The sequence below is a fragment of the Rutilus rutilus genome, assembly GCF_951802725.1.
Source record: "Rutilus rutilus genome assembly, chromosome: 8".
NCBI classification, from domain to species: Eukaryota; Metazoa; Chordata; class Actinopteri; order Cypriniformes; family Leuciscidae; genus Rutilus; species Rutilus rutilus.
The window spans coordinates 6,716,892-6,734,978 of NC_140222.1; the positions used below are offsets into that span (position 1 = coordinate 6,716,892).

The following is an 18,087-nucleotide window of genomic DNA, read 5'->3' on the forward strand; positions in this document are numbered from 1 at the left end:
GTTACTTACGAAAGAAAGAAATATTTAATCAATTAATAATACTTGAATGTGTTTTAGAGTAAAAATCGTGAGGGTTTTTATTTATTAAGTCGAGCGCACTATTTAATATCTCCCGTATACAGGTGTTGCCAAGCAACGTGGCCACAGCGACCCGACCGCAGCATTTGGTCAATGAGTTTGAGCCAGCGCAATCATTTAGAACTGTCATCAGGCAAATTGACGGGACGCCTTTCCTAGGTGTACATTATCACTTTTTAACGGACACCCTGCAGCCAATCAGAATCGAGTATTCACCCAGACCATGGTATAATTGAATATTAATCATATGAAGATATCAGAGAACACTTTCATCCACACAGTTATAGCAGGCGATCTGTTCCTGCTCCATAAAACCATTAGAGAAACTCTGAAATCAGTCTGAGAGGAGAAACAATCGAGACATTTGATCAGAAATGAACAACTAATGTCCTGAAGAGAGTTACAGGAGAGAGCAGAGCCAAACACTCACAGGATCTCATGACAAGATCAAACTGTTGCTTTAAGATGTTTTTAACACATTATTGGTCAGTTTATTTCTGCTGAAAATGATGTCATTGACTTACAGGAAGTTGAGGTCTACTGGAGCTCAAACTGACAATGTTCAGAGTATAAATTAATCAGCAAAGAAAGAGTTAGACGGTAACATGCATTAACTCTGAATTAATAGGCAGATATTTTAACTGATTGTAGAGTTTGACTTCACTTTACTACAGAGCAGCTTCACATCAGCACGTCTGTTTATTACTGAACCAGTTTTGAAGAGTTTGTCTTTTCATATTTGTGGACTGAAACCGATGAAGATGTTTCTCCCTGTTTTGCTCTGCTTGTGTTTCTGGCGTCTGGATGGTGAGTTTAAATGCGTTTTTATGACTTCAGTTGCTTCTGCATCAGATTCACTGTTTGTTTCTCTAAATGTTGATGTTGTAAATGTTGGTTCTATAAAACACTGAAGCTCAAACAGCATTAGTTTCAGTGTGACGTGATTCTCGTCTGAAGTAAAAGTGTCTTCTGTGTTTGATGTTGTGTGGAGATCAGACCAACTTCAGTTCCAGCCGTGCAAATCAGAGTTTTATTCAACATGAGATGCAATGATTCATGCCATTTTAACACCATTTTGCTTCTGTTGTGTCTGTTCTGTTGTAGAGATGTTATTCAAATCTCAAACAGGTTCGACTTTTTCTGTTTGTTCTTCAGGAGTGTGTGCTGATGATGAAGTGAAGTCAGTGTCAGTGATGGAGGGAGATTCAGTCACTCTAAACTCTGATCTTACTGAAATACAGAGAGGTGAACAGATATTCTGGAGGTTTGGAACTAACGGGCCTCTTATAGCTAAAACTGATGGAGTGAACAACATGATCCCTGATAATCTTGATGGGAGATTCAGAGACAGACTGAAGCTGGACAGGAAGACTGGATCTCTGACCATCATGAACATCAGAACTGAACATACTGGACTTTATGAAGTTGAGATCATCAGCGGCAGCAGATCAGTGACTCAACACAGATTCAGTGTTACTGTCTATGGTGAGACACAATTACACAATAATAATTGTGTTTTAAATATTTTTACACAATAATAATACTTTTTAATACTATTTTTTTTATGAAGTTCTCTTAAACACTTACACAACAATGTACATCACATGTCTGTAACAACACATATAATGCCCAAAAACAATAACTTTTTTTAAAACAATAAAAAACAAACACTAGGGCTCATACATGAGAAGTGCAATAGCACAAACCGACATTGGATAATACAGTACTTTGTGAGTCAGAGTTAACAATACATTGCAGTCATTAATAACCACATATAAGCAATAAAGTATGGTTAATATAGTGCACATTCAAATATATTTTCATATTAATATAATACCTAATCAATTTCATTCCTCTATTATATTGTTAATATCCCCATGTTCAATAAATAAAAATGGACTCAGACCCTAAATTCGTCTTCTTTGCCCTTAAAGGATAATTAGCACTTTGAGTCTCTTTTCTGGTTTGTTTTGGATGAACTAGAGTGGTGGACACAGAAATGTTGACGATGGGCCCTGTCTCGACAAAATTTCCGTGTCCACCACTCTAGTTCATCCAAAACAAACCAGAAAATAGACGCTAAATACCGGAATTATCATTTAAGAATATCGGTTCTCTTTTCCATTGCAGTGCGTGAAGATATTTCTCTTAAGCCCAGACACACTTAACGACTTTAAGCCCGATTATGAATGTACGACTGATCAAACTGGGCTGAGTCAGGACAGTTGCGTTCAGTCGGTGTTTAAAATCTTCAATCGTTGGAAACACTCTGTAAGTGTGTGAAGTCGGTCGTAGAATGTTTGTTAAGTGTGTCTCGGCATTAACCACTGAGTTATAGTAGGCCTTTCTGTCTTTTTTTCTTCTTCAATAGATGGCGATGAGCCATTTGGCATGTAGAATACACGTCTATCAATATTTGATTGTCCTTTTTAATATTCCAGTTATCTGGATAATAGCAAAAAATGAACCTTTACAGCCTTTTTTTTGATCCCATTTTTCCTTATCTATCTCCAATCCGAGGTCTTGTTCCCACATGGCTAATCTGGATGAAGATTACCCCTGAGAACCTAATAATAGCATGTTGTATAAACTAGATATGTGTCCTCCACCTTCGCTTGGTTTAGATATACATTTCTCCAGATTAGTTCTGGCCCAGCAACACAACCACTTACTCATTTAATCATTGTATGGTGTTCGGGTCTGTAGGACCCGTTTTCATTTTTTATCAAAAGAAAAATGATAAGATTAATTATATTTTCTACCCTAGACTCATTGGCCTTGGCTCATTTTCTGTGAAGATCATATATCAGAACACATTTTCAATGACCACACACTGTACACCCCTGTGTACCTTTACTTTGTCCTCCTCCTGTCAGGGCTTGCTGTTATTGTGTGTGTGTGTGTGTGTGTGTGTGTGTGTGTGTGTGTGTGTGCGTGCTTGTATATGGTTTATGAGGACACAAATGTGTATAATGACATGGGTATTACAACGTAAACATGGTTTATGAGGACATCTGTGTAAAAAAACATATTAAAAGTTTTCTGTGATTGGCAGGTTTAGGGGTAGGGTTAGTGTAGGGGGATAGATTATACAGTTTGTATATTAGTAAAACCATTAAAAACATTTACATTAGTAAAACCATCAGTAAAACCAGGGTCGTAGTCGGATCACTGGCGCCTCAAAACCAGTTGCTTAGGGCAGACGGAGCTTGTAAGCCTAGAAAGGCAGTTCATCTAAGGGAAGGAAAACCCTGATATTAAAACCTCCACTGCCTTGCGGCTATATCCAATCATGGGAAAGGCTATGGAAGGAAATCCAGAGACAAAATCCGGAGTGGAGCCCCGTAGGCGGTTGGAAGTCAAAAATGGCTTTCTCCCGGCAACTCCTGCAGCAAAGCTGGCCCCAAAAGTAATGTATAGCATTCCCTTGGACTCTGCCGGCGAAGCCGAGAGGGGGGTCCTGTCGTCTGGGCAGCACTAGGCCTCCATATATACTTGCCCAGGTCTGCGCCCTGGAGAGGTCACTCCAGTCTCGCCATCTGGCGAGTGCACAACACGGAAGACAGCAGTTACGGGTTATAAGTCCCTGCTCTATTGGCGTAGAGTGGGACGCCAGTATTCCACTTGTCAACTACCGCCCGCCTCAAGCCGGGCAGCCCCCGGCCAGTTAGGTGTTGGCACGCCACGGTCTGCCTGCTCCATTGGGTGCCTGGAGATAAGAGCACTGCTCAACAAGCTGACTGTTAACCTTGCACCAAGCAAAAATAAAAAGGATAAACCGAAGATTCCAGCTCTTCGTATCCCATTGGTAAGCCATTGATGACACTCGCAAGACAGCAGTAATTTATTGTGAACTGCTAAGGCTAAACATCGACATAGCAGCTCTGCAGGAGACGCGTCTGCCAAACAGTGGATCATTGAAGGAGGAAAACTATACCATCTTCTGGCAAGGGAAAAGCGCAGAGGAAACCAGAGAATATGGGGTGGGGTTTGCCGTCATGAACACTCTACGAAGTATGATTGAGCCACCAACAGGTGGTACAGAGAGAACCCTTACCCTACGTCTCTCAACAGTCCGAGGTGTTATAAATCTTATATGTATTTATGCACCAACACAGCTAGCCTCAACTGAGACCAAAGACCAGTTTTACGAGTTACTAGACCACATCATCAAGGGCATATCATCATCAGAACAAGTCTATCTTCTGGGGGACTTCAATGCTCAGGTTGGTGCAGACAGAGAGTCTTGGCCAAGCATCCTAGGTCATCAAGGCATAGGAAACATGAACGAAAATGGTCAGAGACTTTTAGAACTCTGCTGCTATCACAACCTCTGTGTGGCCAACACCTTTTTCCAGAACAAGGCGTGTCACAAAACATCTTGGAGACATCCCAGGTCAAAACACTGGCATCAGCTAGACCTGATTATCACTAGGAAGGATTCCCTGAACAGTGTCTGCAACACCAGAGCATACCACAGTGCCGACTGTGATACTGACCACTCTCTGGTAGCCTCCATGGTCAAACTGAAGCCCAAGAAACTTCACCACAAGAAACAGAAAGGTCAACCAAAGATTGATACCTGCAAAACTGCCTACGCTGACAAAAACCAGGAGTTCATCAAGCGACTTGAAGAGACTCTGGCCAAAAGAGAAGGGCTGAATGCAGAAGATCAATGGAATTTCCTCAGGAATACCATCTTTGACTCTGCACTCTTGACATATGGAAAGAAAGAACACAAGAGCACGGACTGGTTTGAGGCCAACATTATGGAATTGGAACCAGTCATTGAAGCCAAACGGGATGCACTGATCAACTATAAGCGAAACCCCAGCCAGAAAAATATGCAAGCACTGAGAACTGCTCGCAATGAAGCACAACGAACAGCAAGACGCTGCGCAAACGATTATTGGCTCCAACTCTCAGACAACATCCAGGAAGCCTCAGACACTGGCAACATTAGGAAAATGTATGAGGGGATCAAGCAGGCAACAGGCATACCAACATGGAAAACTGCGCCTCTGAAGTCCAAAACAGGAGATGTCATCACTGGCAGGGACAAGCAAATATGTCGTTGGGCTGAGCACTACCTGGAACTCTTTTCCAAAGAAAACATTGTTACCCAAGAAGCCCTCGACAGCTTTGAAAACCTGCCAGTGCTGGATGACCTGGACACTGAGCCAACTTTGGAAGATCTCAGCAAAGCCATCAACGAATTAGCCAGTGGCAAGGCACCAGGTGAGGACAGCATACCACTGGAAATCATCAAGTGTGGTAAACCAGCTTTGCTGGAACCGCTGCATGATCTCTTGTGCCTCTGCTGGAGAGAAGGGATGGTGCCTCATGACATGCGAAATGTTAAGATCATTACACTCTATAAGAACAAGGGCGACCGCAGAGACTGCAACAACTACCGGGGCATCTCACTGTTGAGCGTAGTGGGCAAGGTGTTTGCTAGAGTGATCTTAAAATGACTGCAAGTCCTTGCTGACCGCATCTATCCAGAGTCACAATGCGGATTCAGGGCTAAAAGAGGTACAGTGGACATGATATTCTCTGTGCGTTAGCTTCAAGAAAAATGTAGAGAACAGCAGATGCCACTCTTCATCGCCTTCATCGACCTCACTAAGGCGTTTGACCTAGTGAGCAGGAAGGTTCTGTTCCAGCTGATGCAGAAGATTGGTTGCCCCCCACAGTTGCTCAATATCATAGCCTCTTTTCATGATGACATGAAGGGGATAGTAAGCTGTGATGGCGAAACTTCTAAACCCTTTGAAATCAAGAGCGGCGTCAAACAAGGATGTGTCCTTGCCTCAACCTTGTTTGGCATCTTCTTCTCCATGCTGCTAACATTTGCCTTTAGACACTCCACAGAAGGTGTTCATTTACACACCAGGAGTGACGGAAGGTTGTTCAATCTGACCCGCCTGAAAGCCAAGACTAAAGTCCGCTCAGTACTCATTAGAGAGATGCTGTTTGCAGACGATGCAGCCCTGGTGGCGCACACTAAAGAAGAACTACAGCAGCTGCTCAGTCAGTTTTCCCATGCCTGCAAAGAGTTCGGGCTCACGATCAGCATTAAAAAGACCAATGTCATGAGCCAAAATGTTCCTTCACCACCATCAATCAGCATTGACGACAAGGTGCTAGAAAACACTGACCACTTCAAGTATCTGGGCTCCACTATCACCAGTCACCTGTCGCTTGACAAAGAAATAGACACACGTATTGCAAAAGCTGCTGCAATATTGTCCAAACTCAGCATGAAAGTGTGGGACAACAATAACATCTCATTGAATACCAAACTCAGAGTATACCAAGCATGCGTTCTCAACACCTTGCTGTATAGCAGCGAAACCTGGACGACATATGCCAGACAGGAAAACCGCTTGGAAAGTTTCCATCTCCGCTGCCTGCGTCGAATCCTTGGTATAACCTGGGAAGACAAGATCACCAACACATCTGTCCTGGAACAGACAAATTCCCACAGCATGCATATTTTACTAACTCAACGTCGGCTCCGATAGATAGGTCATGTGCGCCGTATGAAGGACGGCCGTATTCCCAAAGATATACTATATGGTGAACTAGCTACAGGACACCGTCCTCTAGGCCGACCAGCACTGCGTTACAAGGATGTTTTCAAGCGTGATTTGAAAACCACTGGTATAAACCCAGCTACCTGGGAGTCACTTGCAGAAAATCGCAGCGCATGGAGAACCACAGTATGTAATGGAATCCAAAGGGGAGAAGTGAAGAGACTCCAGCAGTTGAAGGACAAAAGAAGTCGCAGGAAGGAGAGGAAACCAAGCCATGACTCTAACCCGCCATCCAGCTTTGTCTGCCTAAATTGCGGCAGAGACTGCCATGCACGGATAGGACTACTGAGCCACTCCAGATGTTGCCAACAACAAAATTGACTGAAAAAGATAAAGAAGGCGCAGCCATTGTCTTTTGAGACAGAAGGGGCCTACAACATTAGTAAAACCATTACGCCTATGGAGAGTCCCCGTAAACCACATATCCAAGTGAGTGAGTGTGTGTGTGTGTGTGTGTGTGTGTGTGTGTGCGTGTGTACGTGTGTGCGAGTGAGTGTGTGCATGCGTGTGAGAGAGAGATTGTGTGTAAGTGTGAGAGAGTGTGAGTGCAAAAGTGAGTATTGTTTCTACCCCTGCCGTTCCTGCACAAGGTTGCAATTCTTAAATGTGATCTAACAAAGGTAAAGGGAAAATATTAACCATGTATGCTGTTTATATTGCTTGTAATTGGGATTAAGTAAACATCTGTTGAGTATTTTAACATAAATTATTGATTATGTTGAATTAAAAACCCAAAAATGCAGAAAAGGCTGAATAACAAAAATATGAACACCACACAAGGGTTAAGATTGGGCATTTTGATATGACTTGTTCTTCTCTGGCAGTGTAATCTTGTTAAATTTGACTATATAGTGTTTATTTATTGAGCCGATCTCTGTCTTCTGTTGTAGATCAGACAAATTCACTCAGACTAAAGACTGTCTTTCTTTCTCCGCTATAACACTGGACCCACACACTCCTTCAGATCCTTCTTCAGGTTCTGTTTCTCTGACAGTGCTGGTCTCTGCTGCTGTTGCTGCTGGTGCTGGTGTTCTGCTGATTGTGGCTGTAATTTGGATGTTTTGTTACTGCAGGAAACACAGAGATGAAGGTAAAGTGAAACTACAGCTTGAACATCCTTAAAAAAAACAATATTATTCATGTTTTGATTGAACGTGTGTGTCATTACAGATCAGAATCATGATCAAACTGATGCAACTCTCTATAAACACTTTGGACAAATGAAGGTAAGTGTCTCTGAGTCATTTCAGTCAGTTTAATTAACAAATAACCGCAGAGCATATATCAAGATTCCTGTTTAAAATGTGTATGATTTCATTCCGCAAACTACTTAAAGGCAGGGTAGGTAGGAATTTTATAAAATACTTTTTTCCAAATTTGTTTAAACTTTCTATATATATCAATACATAATTAAAATGTAAGTACTCTGAAAAAAAAGAGTATAAAAATCGCGTGACTCTAGACCGTTTAATCTGTGTTAAACACAGCTCATTATTTCCATTCGGGACGAAACAAAGGATTGGCTTAGGCAACTGTCACTCTCACTCGCAACCATAGCAACCACCCTTTTGCCACGGGATCTGCCCACTTGCGCGCGCACGTTTGATTTGAGGAATTCAAAAGGCACGGAACCTAGGAGCAAAACAATGGCAGAGAAAGAGCAATCAAAATTCACATTACCAGCAAACAAGGCTAAAAAAGGAAGACAAAAGGACATTTTACAAACTTACGTTTTGCATGTGCTTCTGCACGCACTTTTCCAGTCACAACACCGCAATCAGAGGAGGACGCGCTGAAAACTGTAATGCTGTTCTCTTCCTTCATAACTCGTACTGAGAAGGTTTGAGTTGCAGAGGAATTTGTGACTGTTTCACATGTTCAACCACATCAAAGTTTCGTAATTAGTAAGTCCGTGCTTTTTCTCTTTTTTTTCTTATGTGCTGAAGGGCTGCTGTGCCTTGGTGAAACGGTGTTTGTAGCCTACGTGAAGAGCTCTTTTCCAAAACGCCATAAACCTAAAAAGCTGCCTCAAAGAACCAGCAAAAGTAATGATTATGAATATGTAAAATATTGCAATAAGACATTTTAATTGTTTATTAATTTCTGTGTCGGCTGCAAAGATGAAATTGACGATAGGCTATTGACTCGCGATCTTCGCAGTAGTGAACGCACCGGAGAAATGCACATTTATTACATAGTTTTATTTTATTTTTGGATGGTTTTGTTTAGAACCAGATTTCTGTAAATATATTTCACATTTTTTAGGCCTGTGAGGCGAGGTGATGATATAATCTCCAGTTCAAGCACCTTATGTTGTGATTGATATATTTACTTTTATGTAATAAATCCAGGAAATTGGTTAATGAAAAAAATATTAAAATTAAGATACAATTAAAACAAAACGAAATTCGTTTTAAAGAAAGGCTTTGTGCTTTCTGTTTTGAGGTCTCTGTGAAAGTTTGAAAGTCTTTTAGTGCGCTTTCAGAGCGCTCGCGTCCATAATGGAGAACTGTCATGTAATATTGTTTTTCCTCATAAATGCAAGACTTTTTTAAAAAGACAAACCATACATTTTTGAAAAAATAAAAAAGATGGATTTATAGCGTTTTGGGGGAAAAAATGGATGGATTTATAGCGTTTTGAAAATATATATATATTTTTTTACTTTGAATTGATCATCAACAATATTGTTGTTTGATTTAATAATCACTGTTGCAAGAGATACCTAGTTCCGTTTTTCTTTTCTTTTTTAGTGAGTGGAAAAAGTAGGGGCGACCTCAGATTCTGTTTAGTTAGCTCGGATCCTTTATTGTTTTTTATTTTTCTAAAGCCTACAATAATAGGTCAAATGCAGCAAGTCAAAAGACCAACTGGACCTTCTTTGCCAGTTTGCACACATTTCTTTGAAGGATGGCAAAAATATCGCCTGAATATCGATATCGAGATATTGGGAAAAAATATCGAGATATTCATTTTTGTCAATATCTCCCACCCCTACATGCAGAACACCATATATGTTATGAATCTTACACGAAATTCATCTTCATCACAATGTAACTGATGGTAATGGAAAAACGTGTATCAATGCAACCTGTTTTTAGCTTTGCCTTATAGATATAACTACCTCGTTAGCGAATCAAAAAATATATATTTTAAACTTTACCAATATCAATATGCTAGCTTGATAGTGAGTACTAAAATACATCTTATTTGTTTATATTCATAATGATAAAGTTCGATTTTTTTATTACATGTGATTCGGACATGATGTCACTACATGCACTGTGCTCCTTCCTCTCCGCTCGTCTCAGGTAAATAATGCGTCTTCCAGCTCAGCGGTCGGAGTCGCACGTTCATGTGTTTTGGGGGCGTGGCTTTGGAAGGAGCCCAGAAGGGAGGGGGTGGAGTGAATGGAAATAATGAGCTGTCTTTAAAACAGTCGTGAGAGGTCTACAGACACTCGATTTTTATACTTTCTTTTTCAGAGTACTTACATTTTAATTATGTATTGATATATAAATAAAGTTTAAACAAATTTGGAAAAGAAGTTTTTTAGACAATTCCTACCTACCCTACCTTTAAACAAACTTGTTGAACATATTTTTGGCAGTGTGCGGTATAATATGTGTTGTTGTTGAACAAGTTTTATGGTTTCCAGAGTCTCTCTTGTTGGTTTTTATTTTTGGTACTGGTAATAAAGTTGCTCTTGTGTTCTAAAATTTCAGAATAAAATTTAAAAGACAGAAATCCTACATTATGAACAAACACAAAACAATCAGTCGATAAAAAAAAAAAAAAAAAAACTGATTTGTATCCGATAATACTCAATCTGCACATTTGAGTATTATAACAATGCTCAGGTCCAGTGCATTATCAATCCTGTCGTGGAAATTCTTACGAATACAACCTACTTAATCTGACTTCTTCGCCACGGACAACTTCCAGTTGTAAAAAATAATAAATTCAGTCTCTCGAGGTAATTCCCTGAATTACCTGAATACTTACTGTACAATACCTCCCTGAAGTAAGGTGACGGCGTCCTGTCAAGAAGCTACTATCACTACCTCAATCACACATGAGCACACAGGTCTTTATCATCTATACACTCTCACCGTCCTTCTCAGGTGTACGCTGGTCCGACACAGGATCATTAATACTAACTCAGAGTATCACCGCCTCACCCCGAGGGTGGCTCTATAGTCTTCAACACTATCACTGTCTCTGCGATGGTCTTTTGAGCGTAGAATCTTTAGTACTTCTAATACTACCTCAATCATACATAGATGTTCTGTTGTTGTCTTTTGAGCGTAGAATCTGTTTCTCAGCTGCGCAGCAAATACCTGACACGACAAGTTGCTCTTTGTAGAAATAGGGCCCTATTTTAACGATCTGAAACGCAAGTATCAAGCACGAAACGCAAGTAACTTTGTGGGCAGGTCTCGGGCGATGTTGCTATTATACCGGGGGGATAAATGACTCTTGCACCCAACGCAAATCTAAAAGGGGTTGGTCTGAAGTAGCTTCATTACTCATAGGTGTGGTTTGGGCGTAACGTGAAATAAACCAATCAGAGCGTCATCTCACATTCCCTTTAAGAGCAGGCGCGCTTGTTCCATGGCGGATTGCTATTATAACGGTGGATTTGCCAGACGCACGCCAGGAGCGGTTCACAGCCGAGGAGACCGACTTTCTCGTCAGGGCCGTAAAACACAGAGAAGTGACATTGGGGATGGAGAAACACACCCAAATTAGCTTCGGTTAAACAGGCGTATGATAATTTGGGTAAATGTGTAAGCTAGATTTATGCCTATTTTTTCACATCTTCATGATTTGCAAAAATGAAAACTGCTGCATCTGTGTGTAGATGAGAGAAGCAAAGTGTATGTGCGTTGTGCACACGCTACATTATGGCCAAGCATGCGCCCTTAAAATAGCATCTGAATAACGCGCCACTGACTTTAGACTAGGTTTCTCCTGGTCTGTGGTGGAATTTTTTTCTGGAACTGCAAAATAGCACCAGGAAACGTTTGCGCTGGAACACGCCTCCTTTTTTGCGCTGAACCGCCCCCAGGAGCGCAAGTTCATTCTCTAATTTACCGAATTGTGTCTGTGGAGGGAAAAGTCCGCTGTGCCTCGGGTGCAAAATAGGAATGATACATGCGTCGGTGTACAAAGTCAATTGCGCTGAGTGCAAGATAGAGCCCTTGAAGTTTTATTCACCTGGGAGATCACTGGCCACAACAACCAAGTGAGTCTCCAGAACAAAAGATACATGTACATTTATATCATACAGTTGAGTAAAAATCAATGTCACTCAAGTCTTCTTCACTGTGATTTGTTCTGGTGATTAGTTTAAAATGATCTAAGCTAATCATATGACTGTTAGTTCTTCTGTGTTAAGCACTATTTTGGTAAGTATCAGTGATGTGCGGGTCAATGTATAAACAAACCGCACCCGACCGACGTTTTCAACTAACCCGCCCGCAACTCGGACCGCAAAAAAAGAAAAAGAAAATATTGTACCCGACCCTCTTCCTGACCCGCATTTTTTAAAAGTAGTAAATGCTCATCGTAGCGTCTTAAAGGAGTCATAACCTAGTATTACATTGGATACCTACTGCTGTATTATAGTCTTTCAGGCCCTTCTAAAAAAGAAAAGTGGAAAAAAAATAAACACAGACCTACTTTTACCCTTATTTCTGAAGGCATTATTGTCTCGCGAGATCAATGCGATGTTTTGGCTGTCGTGGACGCTCATTTTAATAATGCAAATGAGGGGCGCGTTGATTGGTTGAAGGAAGGAGGGGGGTTGACACGCAGGTAACGTCAGCATCATTACAAACTGACATCATGGCGCAAGTGGTGAATGAACCCGACTCGGCCGCGACCTACGGGATTCAACCCTACATGTTTGAGCCGGACTCTGAACCAGAGCTGGAAAGGGAAGATGTAGAGTTGTTGGATGAACGTCTACATCAAGATGTCTCTGAATGGTAAAGACAATCATTTTGACTGAGACATACATTAACATCGGTAACGAGCTAAAACGTTTGTTGCTATTTTCTCCCACATAGGTTTACCTTTTATTTAATGTCGATTACATTAACGGAGATGTAGTCTACTTATTTTATCAGCTTACAGTGGTTATTGAGATGAGACGTTTACTATCACGATGGCACCTTTTCCCAAACTGAGCTTCGAGGCCAACTTCGCCTGATATTGCCCCAAATTTGTAAATGATTCAGGTGTCAAATGTTTAGCGCACACACATAACGATACGCCAGTTGAAAGGGTTGTTGGGACAGCGTCATTAAAAATGAATTTCATCCACTGGTCCCTGATAGTTTCGTCCGATTTTGGGAGATAAAACACATTTACATGTTTTTTATGGCAACCAACCACAGAGCAAGTCCGGTGTGCACTCGGTTTCTCCATCTTTCTCGACTGAACTGAATATGAGGGGGAGAGGGGAGAGGGGAAGGGGGGGCTTCCTGCTGCGGTGTCCATATATGGTATATCCTACTACCTCATGACGTCAAGAGGGAGCTGAAATCAAAATCTCGTATTTGAGTGCGCGTGCACGCGCGCTGGTTTATTTACCCTGAGGTAAACAAACGCTTCACTTTTAAATATCGGCTTCCCGGCCAGTGTATAATCGTTAGTCGATCATAACATACATTGATTCTCGTGGAAAAGTGAAAATTGCAGGTTATGACTCCTTTAATATAACTTAATATATTCTAATTTTGTCAAGAATTATAAAAAATCGTCAATAAGCTCATAATTTGTACTAAAATAGTCTAAATGTTTAGTTTTAAAATCAATTTTAAAAAGCTGGCTATGTCTATTTTGATGTTTCTGCGCAAGTTCAGCAGACAGTGCGGTTCGGGTTTGTTCCGATCAGAGCTCGTGAGTGGAGAGCGCATTTCTGAATATTCCGCTCCGCTCGCTCATTCCGCAGGGTCGCTCGCTCAACCCAGACCGGCCTAAACCTGGTTCGAAAATATGCGGAATAAGGGCTGCCTCCGACAATTTTTTTTTTTCTAGTCGACTAGTAGTTATTCATTTAAGCCATTCGTGGACAAATCACCCCTTTATATTAATTTAATTACTTAAATAGGCTATAGTCTACAGGATAATAAGCGTTATGACCGCACGCATAAAGCTTGCCACAAAGAACCGGTTAAAGTAATGATTATGAATGTGTCTAAATTAGCAAGGAGACATTTAATTGTTTGGTAATAAACTGGTGTTTTCTGTGTCGCTGCAAAGATGAAGTTGATGATGCGGAGATTGCGGACTCGCCATGAACGCCAGAGAGAAATGCACATTTCATATGGATTACATAATCAGAGAGTAGCCTATTTATTTTGGTTTGAATATTTTCGTTTAAAAGTAGACATTTAAAGCTTTCTGTAATATATAGCCTATATTTCTCAAATCTGTGAGGCACAAGCTGAGTTTCGGCACCCTCCAGTTCACGTGCAATGCAAGTGATTGTGCTGGCGCCTTATTACATTGTCTGCTGTATATTTGCTTCTTATTTATTAAATACGGACAATTGATTGATAAAACATTGATCTAAATTAAGATACAATTTATACAAAAAGAAAATCTTTTAAAAATAGTTTTCTATAAAACAAAACTTAATGAAGTCGTCAAAATCATGTTTTACCAAAAACAGCGCCATTGCTAGGAGGGCGCCAGCGCCTCTGCCTTTCAGCGCCTCTGCCTCGCGAGTGGATGATAGCCCTGAAGACGCCTAGCAATGATATACCTTTAGTGGTAGTATACCTTTAGTTAAGATATACCTTAAGAGTCTTTCGTAGCGCGCTAAGAGACAATGTTATTGGAAAATGCTCATTTTGGATCAACCCGCACATCACTGGTAAGTAAGTATATATGACCTTTGACCTGAGCATCCTTAATCTGCATTTCTCTGTACATTTAATGTTGAAAATACCCATTACATTAAATATTTCTATCACAATCCTCAAAACTCATTTATACATTTTAATTGATTATGTTTCTATCAAGTTTGTTTTTCTCCTTTTGTGTTTGTGTTACAGGAATCTGAGATGACGGAGGTGATTTACACATATTTCACATTTTAATCACAAATGATGATCTGATCACAACAACTGCATCTGTCTTTACAGTTTATTACTGTTTCACATATAATCTGATTTGTTGTTTTGTCATTTATATTTCCTCTGTGTGAGTTTATTGCGATTCTGAATGATAAATACTGTAGATTTCCAAAGACTGTTTTAAATATTTAGCATAACATGCTTTATCCTCCATATGTGTCTGCTTGTGTTTATCAATAAAGTTTTCTCTCTCTGAGGTTCAAGAGTCTCTCCATTGCTGTGTCTGAAATCCCCTATACCCTCATTCACTGCTCCCTACATTACTCCACTAATATAGTCCACTTGAGGGAGTGAATGAAAACGAGTGAGTGAATATGGACACTGAGTTCACTGGAAGCTTTTGCATAGTTTGCACTTGCTGTTTAATAATGAATTGAAATGTAGCAAACTTGCAGCTCCAGTAGTGAAAGGATTTATCCTGAACTCTGCTATGGAAACTAGCATGTAAACTGTAATTAAACAATTGAATAATAAATTAAAAAGGAATTTTTACCTGTATGATATTACACTGGACCAGCACGGGTTGGAAAATGAATGGATGATTAATTAAGCTGCGGCACCATCTTCTCATTCAGCGCGCGACTCTCACAGTGCATTATGGGTATTCTCTAGCCGTTGAGTGTACATCAGTTGTACACTGCGTTTAAAAACTTAAAGTCTCACTGAAGTGGCTTGGAACGCGCAGCTTTGTTTGATGAGTTGACGTAATTTCCACTGAAACAGGAAGCTAAGGCGGGACATATTGAATGGCTCCTCCCCCTTTTCAAATAGCCAATAGCGTTTAGTTTACTTCACAGACTGCAATTCGTACTTGACAGCACCATGAAAGCAGCGCTGATGATACGCTGGATTCAATAGTAGAGGTGTGAATAAACTCTAGCCATTTCATTCTTAAAGGGGTCATATAATGCCATTTTTGTACAAGCTAATATGATTCTTTAGGGTCTAAATGAAAAGTTTGTAATATACTTTAATTAAAATTTCTCATTAGTATTGTAAGAAAACACTCATTTTACCTGGTCAAAAACAGCTCTGTTTTCAGCAAGCTGTTTCAGTGCATGTGTCTTTAAATGATAATGAGCTTTGCTCACCCCGCCCCTCTGTTCTGTGCGCACACCATTTTTAACACAATAACACAATAACCATAACGCGTTGTTCATTATAAATGTGGGAATTATATTAAGAAGGTCGTACATAGAAAACATGCCGTAATGTACCCTGAGTCAAACCTTACATTTAATATGATTACAGCAGTATTTCCGGTTCCTGACACATATATTCAACATCCTGGTGTGTTTGTATTAACTGAACATATTTATTTGAATATTAATCATATGAAGATATCAGAGAACACTTTCATACACACAGTTATAGCAGGCGATCTGTTCCTGCTCCATAAAACCATTAGAGAAACTCTGAAATCAGTCTGAGAGGAGAAACAATCGAGACATTTGATCAGAAATGAACAACTAACGTCCTGAAGAGAGTTACAGGAGAGAGCAGAGCCAAACACTCACAGGATCTCATGACAAGATCAAACTGTTGCTTTAAGATGTTTTTAACTTCTCTAGTCCGTGAGAACTTCATGAGGCACTTGAGAAAATAACACTATCTATCAGATCTAGTGGACGTTGTGGCCGACTGGAGCTCAATGTGGTGAAGCTCAGATGACGTGAAATAATCAGTAAAACACATCAAAACTGTTAAAGATGATTTGACTGATTGTAGAGTTTCTCATGAATTTACTGATCTAGACGACTATTTAAAACCGCAGCACAACCCGTGACAGTGGTTTCTGTCGAGGTAGTCTAGCGACGGCAACACAAGCGTGGGACTCGAGGTGATACCAGAGTCTTCCACAGAGAAAGAGTATGAAGCATCTGTGCATTCAGGGCTGTTGTGTTCATCTCCTCCATCTGATCTGGATGCGATCCGGCTGACTACAGTAACCTCGGGATAAGAAAGAGACAGACAGACTAGTGTAGATGCTGTTCCTCTTAAGATGTTACAAGTACATAGGATGTTATGGGAAGTGTTCCTGTTCCGGTTGAGCTGATTTATGCAGCCTAACAATCCTTTAACGGATTTGAATTATAGGAATGTGATAATGTGTAATGTGTATGCCAGGTTAAAGAGATGGGTCTTTACTCTAGATTTAAACAGAGTGTGTCTGCTTCACAAAGCTAGGAAGATTATTCCAGTGTTTGGCACTAAATAGGAAAAGGATCTTCCGCCTCCAGTGTATTTTGATATTCCAGTTATTATCAACTGGCCAGAACTGTGAGACTGCAGTGGATGTGAAGGACTATAAAGTGATAAAAGCTCAAGTACTGAGGAGCGAAACCATTCAGGGATTTGTGTTTGATAGAGAGCCAATGCAGTGTTTACAGAACCGGGCTAATATGGTCACACTTACTGGTTCTAGTAAGAAATGTGGCTTTAAAAAGAAAGATTGACATCAAAGATCGACACTTCTCAGTTTCTCCAGATGAAAATCACATTATACATGTGATTTACTGGCTTTTTAAAATCCTGCTGATTACTATAAACTACTATTACTAAGATTAGAGTTTAGATTGACTGTAATAAACAATATCATAAAGCAATGAAAAGAAAGAATGGAGTTTAATTTAATTTTGTCATTAAAATCAGGTGAAACCAATAGGCTATTTAACCCTTTCACGCGTGATTCTGACTGGGTGAGTTTTTTCACGGCGACATTTATTTTAGAAAGTTTCCCCATTGTTGTTTATTCATAAGAATGTTTTTTTTTCTCTTTATTTTTTTTGTTCAAACATCTGTGTGTCTGGTTTGATCTGTCGGTGGATAAACAGCTTCTGCTGGATGTTTGTCGTCTCTGTGTGTGTCAGCAGTTTGTGGCTGAAGCGTTTCTTCATTTTCTCTCCTGCTAATAAGAAGCTCACAATCTTCCACTCCACACAAAACATCTTTACACTGAAATAAAGTGAATCCATCAACAGTCAAATAAGAGTCACAGGTCAGAGGTCAAATATGATTGACAGCTCACAGCACTAAATAACACACCAGTAGATACAGATATCTAATCCAATATTTCACTCTTCTGCTATTAGTTTTCATTCAGGGCCAGAATTCATTTGAAAATGTAAGATCAGCAAAAGCTTGTTGATTTTCGTGATGTTAAAGGAGACGGATGTGTGAGCGGAAACTGACTGAGGTTGGGGGAGGATTCACACACAACCTGATAAATATCTCCGTTAAGTTATCATTAAGATCAATCT

At 40.2% G+C, this 18,087-nt stretch overlaps 1 long non-coding RNA gene across 1 annotated transcript; it reads left to right on the top strand.

Annotated features, from left to right (window-relative positions):
* Nucleotides 1–7,686: 7,686 nt before the first annotated feature.
* On the top strand, nucleotides 7,687–14,892 carry LOC311294924. Its single transcript, XR_014628135.1, has 3 exons — nucleotides 7,687–7,767; nucleotides 7,848–7,903; nucleotides 14,747–14,892. It is a non-coding gene; the product is annotated as an uncharacterized lncRNA (long non-coding RNA).
* The last annotated feature ends 3,195 nt before the right edge of the window (nucleotides 14,893–18,087 follow it).